Below are 8,637 nucleotides of genomic sequence, written 5' to 3'. Positions count from 1 at the left end.
AGGAATCTCCATATCGCTTTCCAGAAAGGTTGAACTAGACGGCACTTCCACCAGTAGTGGATAAGAGTTTCTTTCTCTCCACATCCCCACCAACACTGCTTGTTCTCATTCTTTGTGATGTGTGCCAATCTCTGTGGTGTGAAGTGGTATATCATAGTTGTTTTGATTTGCATCTCCCTGATGATTAGTGATGTGGAGCAGTTTTTCATGTGCCTTTTGTACATTTGTATTTCTTCTTTGTCAAAGTATCTGTCCATTTCTTCTCCCCATATTTTGTCCCCCCATTCACAATACAGACCAGGCAAAGGGCCTGGGTTGAGGTATATATGGGGAGCATTTACTGTACCTCCTCTTTCTATACATTCAGTGTAAAGAACACAGCCTGTGGTAAGTATTGTGAGGCCTTATCATTTCTTTTCTTTTCTTTTTTTTCTTTTTATTTTGATTTTTTATATATAAAAAACCCTTCACGAGTGCAACATTCCCATCACCAATATCCCAAGTGTCTTTTTTCCCACTCCACACTGGCCTGTATTCTAGACAGGCTTTCTACTTCCCTCATTCAGTCACATTCTGTTATGACAGTACTCAGTGTAATTATTTCTGTGACTGCACTAAACAATCCACGTGTTGAGCTGATGTCAGAAGCTGGACCCTCAAGTCCTCCTCTATTTTGTCTCTGAGAATAATTACACACATATTTTTCATTTTTCTCAAAACCCATAGATGAGTGAGACCATTCTGTGTTGATCTCTCTCTCTGACTTATTTCACTCAGCATAATAGATTCCATATAAATCCATGTATAGGAAAATTTCATGACTTCATCTCTTCTGATGGCTGCATAATATTTCATTGTATATATGTACCATAGTTTATTTAATCACTCATCTATTGAGGAGCATCTAGGCTGTTTCCAGAACCTGGCTATTGTAAAGAGTGCTGTAATGAATATAGGTGTGAGAAAGGGCTTTTGTATTGAATTTTTGTGTTTCTAGGATATATCCCTAGGAGTGATATAGCTGGATCATATGGGAGCTAAACTTTCAGCTTTTGGAGAAATCTCCATATATCTTTCCACAAAGGTTGGACTAGACAGCATTCCCACCAGCAGTGAATAAGAGTTATTTTCTCTCCACATCCCTGCCAGCACTGCTTGTTCTCATTATTTCTGTTGTGTGCCAATATCTGTGGCGTGAGATGGTACCTCATAGTTTTTTATGATTTGCATTTTCCTGATGATTAGTGATGTGGAGAATTTTTCTCATGTGTCTTTTAGCCATGGCTAAAAGGCACATGTCTTCTCCCCAATTTTTGATGGGATTAGATGTTTTTTCTTGTAAAGTTCTGTCAGTGCCTTGTATATTTTGGAGATTAGCCCCATCTGACGGGTATTGGGTGAGTAGTTTCTCCCAATCAGTGGGTGGCTCTTGTATCCTGGGCACTATTTCCTTAGAGGTGCAGAAGCTTCTCAGCTTAATATATTCCCATCAGTTAATCTCTGCTTTCAATTGTTTGGAGAGTGCAGTTTCCTCATTGAAGATGCCTTTAGTCTTAGTCATGAAGTGTTTTACCTGCGAGTTGCTCTATATACCTTATGGTATCAGGTCTGGTATCAAGGTCTTTAATCCATTTGGATTTTACATTTGTACATAATGTTAGCTGCGGGTCTAAGTTTGCCTTTTTCCAAGTGGCTAGCCAATTGTGCCAACACCACTTATTTAAGAGGCTTTCTTTGCTCCATTTAGGATTTCTTGCTCCTTTATCAAAAATTAGGTGATTGTATGTCTGGGGAACATACTCTGAGTATTCAAGCCTATTCCACTGATCTGAGGGTCTTTTTTTATTCCAATACCATGCTGTTTATATATCTATTGCTTTGTAATACAGTTTAAAGTTGGGGAAAGTAATGTCTCCCATATTCTTTTTCCCAATGATTGCTTTAGCCTTTCGAGGGTGTTTATTGTTCCAAATGAATTTTAGAAGTGATTGATCCACTTCTTTGAAGAATGTAATGGGTATATTAAGAGGGATCGCATTAAATCTATTCAATGCTTTGGGGAGTATTGCCATTTTAATTATGTTATTCCTGCAATCCATGAGCAGGGTATGCATTTCCATATCCGTGTGCCCTCTCATATTTCTTGGAGCAAAGTTTTATAGTTTTATTTGTATAGGTCCTTCACATCTTTAGTCAGGTTGACTTCAAGATATTTGAGTTTGTGTGGCACTAATGCCAATGGGGTTGTTTTCTTACTGTCCATTTTCCCCCATTATTCTTTATGTAGAGAAAGGCCATTGATTTTTGTGTGTTAATTTTGTAGCCTGCCACCTTGCTATATGAGTCTATTGTTTTGGTAGAGTCTTTAGGGTTTTCTAAGTACAGTATCATGTCATCTGCAAACAGTGAGAGCTTGACTTCATCCTTTCCTATCTGGATTCACTTGATATTGTTTTATTGCCTAATTGCTATAGCAAATACTTCCAGTGCTATGCTGAATAGGAGTGGTGAGAGAGTACAGCCTGGCCTTGTGCTAGAATTAAGAGGGAAGGCTTTTAGTTTTTCTCCATTGAGGATAATATTTGCCACTGGCTTGTGGTAAATGGCCTTAACTATATTGAGAAAGGTTCCTTTTATTCCCATCTTGCTGAGAGTTTGTTTTTCAAGAATGGGTGTTGAACCTTACCAAATGCTTTCTCTGCATCTATTGATATGATCATGTGATTTTAATTTTTGTTGTTGTTGATGTTGTGTATTATGTTGATAGATTTATGGATGTTAAACCATTCTTGCATTCCTGGGATGAAACCTACTTGATCATAATGAATGATCTTCTTGATAAGGCATTGAATCCTATTTGCCAGAATTTTGTTGAGGATCTTTGCATCTGTGTTCATCAGGGATATTGGTCTGTAACTTTCTTTTTGGTAGCATCTCTGTCTGGTATAGTTATCAAGGTGACGTTGGCTTCATAGGAGCTATTTGGGAATGTTCCAATTGTTTTGATTTCATAAAAGAGCCTGGCCAGGATTGGTAGTAATTCCTCTTGAAAGGTTTGGAAGATTTCATTAATGAATTCATCTGGGCCTGGGCTTTTGTTTTTGGGCACACACATTCGATTGCCTTTTTAATTTCCTTAGTAGTGATGGGGGTCTTTAGATATGCTACATCCTCTTTATTCAACCGTGGAAGTTTATAAGAGTTCAAAAATTTATCCATTTCTTCCATGTTCTCATTTTTAGTGTTATGGAGTTTCTCAAAGTAGTTTCTAATTACCCTATAAATCTCTACAATATCGATATTGATTTATTTCCAAACGAGTTATCAAGTTTCTCTCTTTCTTTGTTAGCTTTGCCAATGATCTATCAATATTGTTTTTTTTTTTTTTTTGAAGAACCAACTTCTGCTTTCGTTCATCTTTCGAATTGTTTTTTGGGTTTCTACTTTGTTGATTTCTGCTCTCAGCTTTGTTATTTGTTTGTCTCCCTATTTTTGGTTCCTTTTGTTGAGAACTTTCTAATTTTATGAGCTGTGTCAATAAGCTATTCAGGTATGCCCCTTCATCCTTCCTGATGTGTGCTTGCAAAGCTATAAATTTTCCTCTCAGGAATGCTTTTGCTGTGTCCCATAGGTTGTGATAGTTTGTGTCTTTATTATCATTTGTTTACAGGTAAGTTTTGATTTCCTCTTTGATTTCATCTCGGACCCATTGGTTATTTAATATGAGGCTGTTTAACTTCCAGGTGTTAAAGTTTTTGTTTTGTGTCCCTTTGGGTTTCACATATAATTTCAGAGCCTTGTGGTCAGCGAAGTAGCCTGCAAAATTTCTATCTTCTTGATATTATGAAGTTATGTTTTATGTGCCAGCATGTAGTCTATCCTGGAGAATGTTCCATGTACATTGGAAAAAATGTTTATCCAAGTTTCTGGGGGTGGAGTGTCCTGTATATATCTACTAGGCCTCTTTTTTCCATTTCTCTTTTCAGGTCTAGTACATTCTTGTTGGGTTTCAGTCTGGTTGACCTATGAAGTGTTGACAAAGCCATGTTGAGGTCTCCCATAATTATTTATTGTGTTGTTATTAATATTATTTTTCAGATTTATTAACAATTGTATTAATATTTTGCTGACCCCTCATTTGGTGCATATATGTTTAGGAGAGTGATTTCTTCCTGCTGTACATATTCCTTGATTAATACAAAATGTCTATCTTTGTCCTTTACAACTTTTCTAAGTATAAAGTTTGTATCATCTTTTACTAGTATGGCCACTCCAGCTTTTTTTTTTTGGTTTTAGGGCCACACCCGGCATTGCTCAGGGGTTACACCTGGCTGTCTGCTCAAAAATAACTTCTGTCAGGCATGGGGGACCATATGGGACACCGGGATTCGAACCAACCACCTTTTTTCCTGGATCGGCTGCTTGCAAGGCAAATACAGCTATGCTATCTCCTGGGCCCCAGCTTTTTTTTTTATTAATTTTTTATTTTTAATTATGAGCACAAAGATGCAAAGAAAGAGGACTAGGTAAAGTTACAGTGAAAGGACAATCACCCATAAACAGAATTCTCAGTAGTCCCATAGCTAATATCTTAACTTTGAACTTTTAGTCAAAGAACGTTAAGAAAAATAAAAACAGAACCCATGTATAATTACTTTGTCCCTCAAGTCCCTAGATTGTAGTACATAATATTTCTTAGCAGCACACAAAGCAAGCTAAAGCCATAAAACTTATGTAACTCCTCAAACATTGAAGGCAAAGTACTGTTTTACGTTTCCATGCACATGCATATTAGTTTAAATTAACCTCAAAAGTTTAAGTGCGTTGCTTTTCTTAAGGATTAGAGTCAAAGGAGCACAGTAAAAACGGTGTTAGTGTGGCAATTATTGTTTGCATATGCTCACCAAAATATGAGGGACATGGAAAGGAAAAGCTTTTGCCTAAATACAAGGAGACCCTATCCCCAAGGTTTCCTGGCATAAGATCAACTCTAGGCTCCAGGCAAACTAGGTTGTCCAATCCAGGTCATTGTCTGTAGTGCCAATACTTTTATTTTTCACACAGTCTCTGTTGTTGGTATCACGTTTCTGTATAAAAGATCCTGGAATCTGCATATCCTACATTGCAGTCAGGATGGTGCAGAGCGTCCCCTCATTTCACCTCACAATTAAAGGACAATGCAGAGAACCCTGTCCTGTAAGCAGGTCGTTGTTGTTGTCAAGTCTTCTTAGTGTTAAGGGAAGTCTCTTTTGAGCAGGTCGATGTCAGAGCAGTGGTAGGGTCTTCCCTGGTAGAGGATTGCTTCCAGGTGTTGTTATAAAAAACCTTGGATGTTTTGTAGATAGCTTCCCTGGTTCAGGGGTGAATGGAGGATGCCCATTCTTCTGAGGCCTGTGCCAGGTCATTATATCAATGTTTAGGGTGTAAGGCAGGGGTCTCAAACTTAATTTACCTGGGGGCCGCAGGAGGCAAAATCGGGGTGAGGCAGGGCCGCATAAGAGATTTTGCTTACCGAATATTCACAATAAAAATTGCATTTGTAAGAAAAAATTGCAAAAAATCGCATTAAACATTTATATACCTCGAATGGAACTGCTCAGGGTATGCGAATGTTTAATGCAATTTTTTTCTTACTAATGCAATTTTTATTGTGATTATTTGGTAAGTGAATAATCGCAAATACTGCATTATTTGAAGGCTGGCCGCGGACCACAAAATGTTGTATGGAGGGCAGCAAACGGCCCGTGGGCCACGAGTTTGTGATCCCTGGTGTAAGGTCTCATTACACTATGAGATTTGTGTGTTCCAATATCTATTAGATAAGAACTTATTTTTATGTAAAGTATTTTCCCATTTTAATGTGCCTATGCAAACAAGGAATAATGCCATGTGGCGTTATCGGCGCATATGGGGGCCATAAGAACAAGTCCAACAATCCCCATGAAATGGTTCAATCATAAGCATTAAACTGAGGGAATCTTCCACCAAAATTCCTTATTGAACAGCTCACAAGGAGAAGACAAGATAAACAGTGGATAGAATCATCACTGTAAAAGAATATTTAGAAAGTATTATAGCTGTTAAAGAAAATACACATAAAATATTCAAAAGACATATGTGTCCATTTTATGTGTTTTGAAATAGTTGGGGTTATTAAATCCAAATGCATGACTTTGGTCTGTGATTAGGATTGTGTAGTACTGAAGTTAAAAAGGGTAAATGTGGGATACTGATGGTTGGGGGTGAGAGAGTTAAGGAGTAATAATGAGCTTTGTAGGGGTGTGCGAAAGAACAGAATCTGTTGATGCCTAACAAATTAAAGAACTGAAGGTAAACAGGGTTAACTAAGGGGAAGATAACAAATGTGGATTGGGAGATGAGGGAGCAGAAGGGACTCTGGTGTGTGGGAAGGGAAATAGATCAGAGGGGCTATATACATTGTACAGATGAGTTGTTTATGGATTAGGCTTGGCAGTCACAGAGGACCACTGTACAGGAGTCAAGTCTACATATACACTGATTTTAGAGACCTATTTGAATATTATCCTCCAAATCTAGGGAATTCCATATTTTTCCTTGAAACAGTCAAGAATTAAGAATATTTTTGGATGTTGTTAAAAAGTATATGAAAATGAATACTAGTAAGGAAAGAACTCCTGAATGGGCTCCAGTATGCATAGGAAAGGAATTTCTCTCCTCCACCCTTCCCCCCATGGTCCAATTTACCAGGCGTGGCCCTGAAGACCAGTCTGGCGTGGGGGGACTCAGTGTGTGTGTGTGTGGGGGGGTCTCAGTCCCCGGACTAATTGGTCAGCCCAGGGGTCCTATGGCTAGCTGTCCTGCCCAGAGCCCCCAACATACCAGCTGAAGAGACACAGAAGAACTGGCATGTGGAGTCTTCTGGGTGCAGCCCCTTCCTCTGTAGTTTGTGTATTCATAGGAGAGGAATTTCTATCCCCCACCTTCTCCCAGGGCCCTATTTACCAGGCGTGGCCCTGAAGACCAGTCTGGCGTGGGGGGGCTCAGTCCCCTGGACTAAGTGGTCAGCCCAGGGGGCCTATGGCTAGCTGTCCTGCCCAGAGCCCCCAACATACCAGCTAAAGAGACACAGAAGAATGGCCACTCCAGCTTTTTTATGAGTGTTGTTTGCTTAGATAATTTTCCTTCAGTCTTTTATTTTGAGTCTATGTTTGTTATCACTATTCAGGTGAGTTTGTTGTAGGCAGCAGAAGGTTGGATTGAGTGTTTTTATACATTAACCACCATGTGTCTCTTAACTGGTGCATTTAATCCATTGACATTGAGAGAAAGAATTGTCATGGGATTTAGTGTCATCTTTGTGTCAAAGTTTGGTATGTCTGTTGGTCAGTCTTGTCTTAAAGTATGTCTTTCAGTTTTTCTTTTAAGGCTGGTTTTGAGTCTGTAAAGTTTCTGAGCTGTTGTTTATCTGTGAAGCCATGTATTCTTCCTTCAAACCTGAAAGTGAGTTTTGCTGTGAGCAGTATTCTAGGCGAAGCATTTATTTCATTGAATTTTGTCACTATGTCCCACCACTGCCTCTGGCCTTGAGTGTTTCTTGTGACAGGTCTGCTGTAACTCTCAACGATGCTCCCTTGAATGTATTTTCCCTTTTTGATCTTGCTGCTTTCAGAATTCTGTCTCTATCTGTGGGATTCGTCATTGTGACTAGGATGTGTCTTGGAGTGTTTATTTCTGGGGTCTTTTTAGTTGGTACTCCTCAGGAATGCAGGATTTGATTGCATGTATTCTTTAGCTCTGGTAATTTCTCTTTAAAAATGTTCTTGACCATTGATTCTTCCTGGAGATTTTCTTCCTGGGTCTCTAGGACTGAAATGATTCTTAAGTTGTTTCTGTTGAGCATATAATAGGCTTCTACTTTCATCTGTTCACATTCTTTGACTAATTTTTCCATTATCTGTTCATTTCCATTAAGGCATTTTCCCAGTATCTTCTGCTGTATGGACTTGTAATGAATCTCATCTTCCAGCACACTAATTCTATCGTCAGCTGCTGTTACTCTGTTGGAGAGCTTATCCATTCTGTCTGTCAATTTGTCTACTGAGTTTTTCAGACCTGTTATTTGATCTGTTATTTCAGTTTGGAATTTTCTTATTTCTGTCTTCATATTTTCTTGTCTCTTACTAGTGTTCTGTTCAACTCGATCTTTGCTTTCTTTGAGTTCTGTGAGCATCCTCCATATTTCTTCTCTAAACTACATATCTGAGAGACTGACTAGTTGGTTGGCTGTTTTCCGGTCATCAGAATTTCCATCTTCATTCTCTATGTCTGGTGCTGACCTGCATTGTTTAACCCATTGTCACACTTGTATTGTGGGTTTTTCTATGTGTTTTGGTGGTATTCATTGGCTAAATGATGTGCGCAGCCATGGTTTTCTGGCTCTACCCTTTCTGGGTGGGTCAACTCACCTCCACGGAAGGGGAGCTCTCTGTGGATGAAGCCACACACAGGATCAAATTGTAGGCCTGATATGCAGCAGAGAAGACAGTCCAGAGAGATATGCTGGGCTTTGTAGATTCAGCACTGTTCCTAGTGTGATATTTTCTGCGTGTTGCAGTGGTGTTCATTCATTAGAAAGAGTGCACAGCCGTGAAGCGA

The 8,637-nt window shown here is 39.0% G+C and overlaps 1 non-coding gene across 1 annotated transcript; it reads right to left on the bottom strand.

Annotated features, from left to right (window-relative positions):
• Positions 1–271: 271 nt before the first annotated feature.
• LOC125999763 (small nucleolar RNA SNORA51) lies at positions 272–404 on the bottom strand. Its single transcript, XR_007492234.1, has one exon. It is a non-coding gene; the product is annotated as a small nucleolar RNA SNORA51 (small nucleolar RNA).
• Between the last annotated feature and the right edge of the window lie 8,233 nt (positions 405–8,637).

The sequence above is a fragment of the Suncus etruscus genome, chromosome X (genome assembly GCF_024139225.1).
Source record: "Suncus etruscus isolate mSunEtr1 chromosome X, mSunEtr1.pri.cur, whole genome shotgun sequence".
Lineage (NCBI taxonomy): Eukaryota > Metazoa > Chordata > Mammalia > Eulipotyphla > Soricidae > Suncus > Suncus etruscus.
This window is presented reverse-complemented; position numbering and strand designations above follow the sequence as displayed.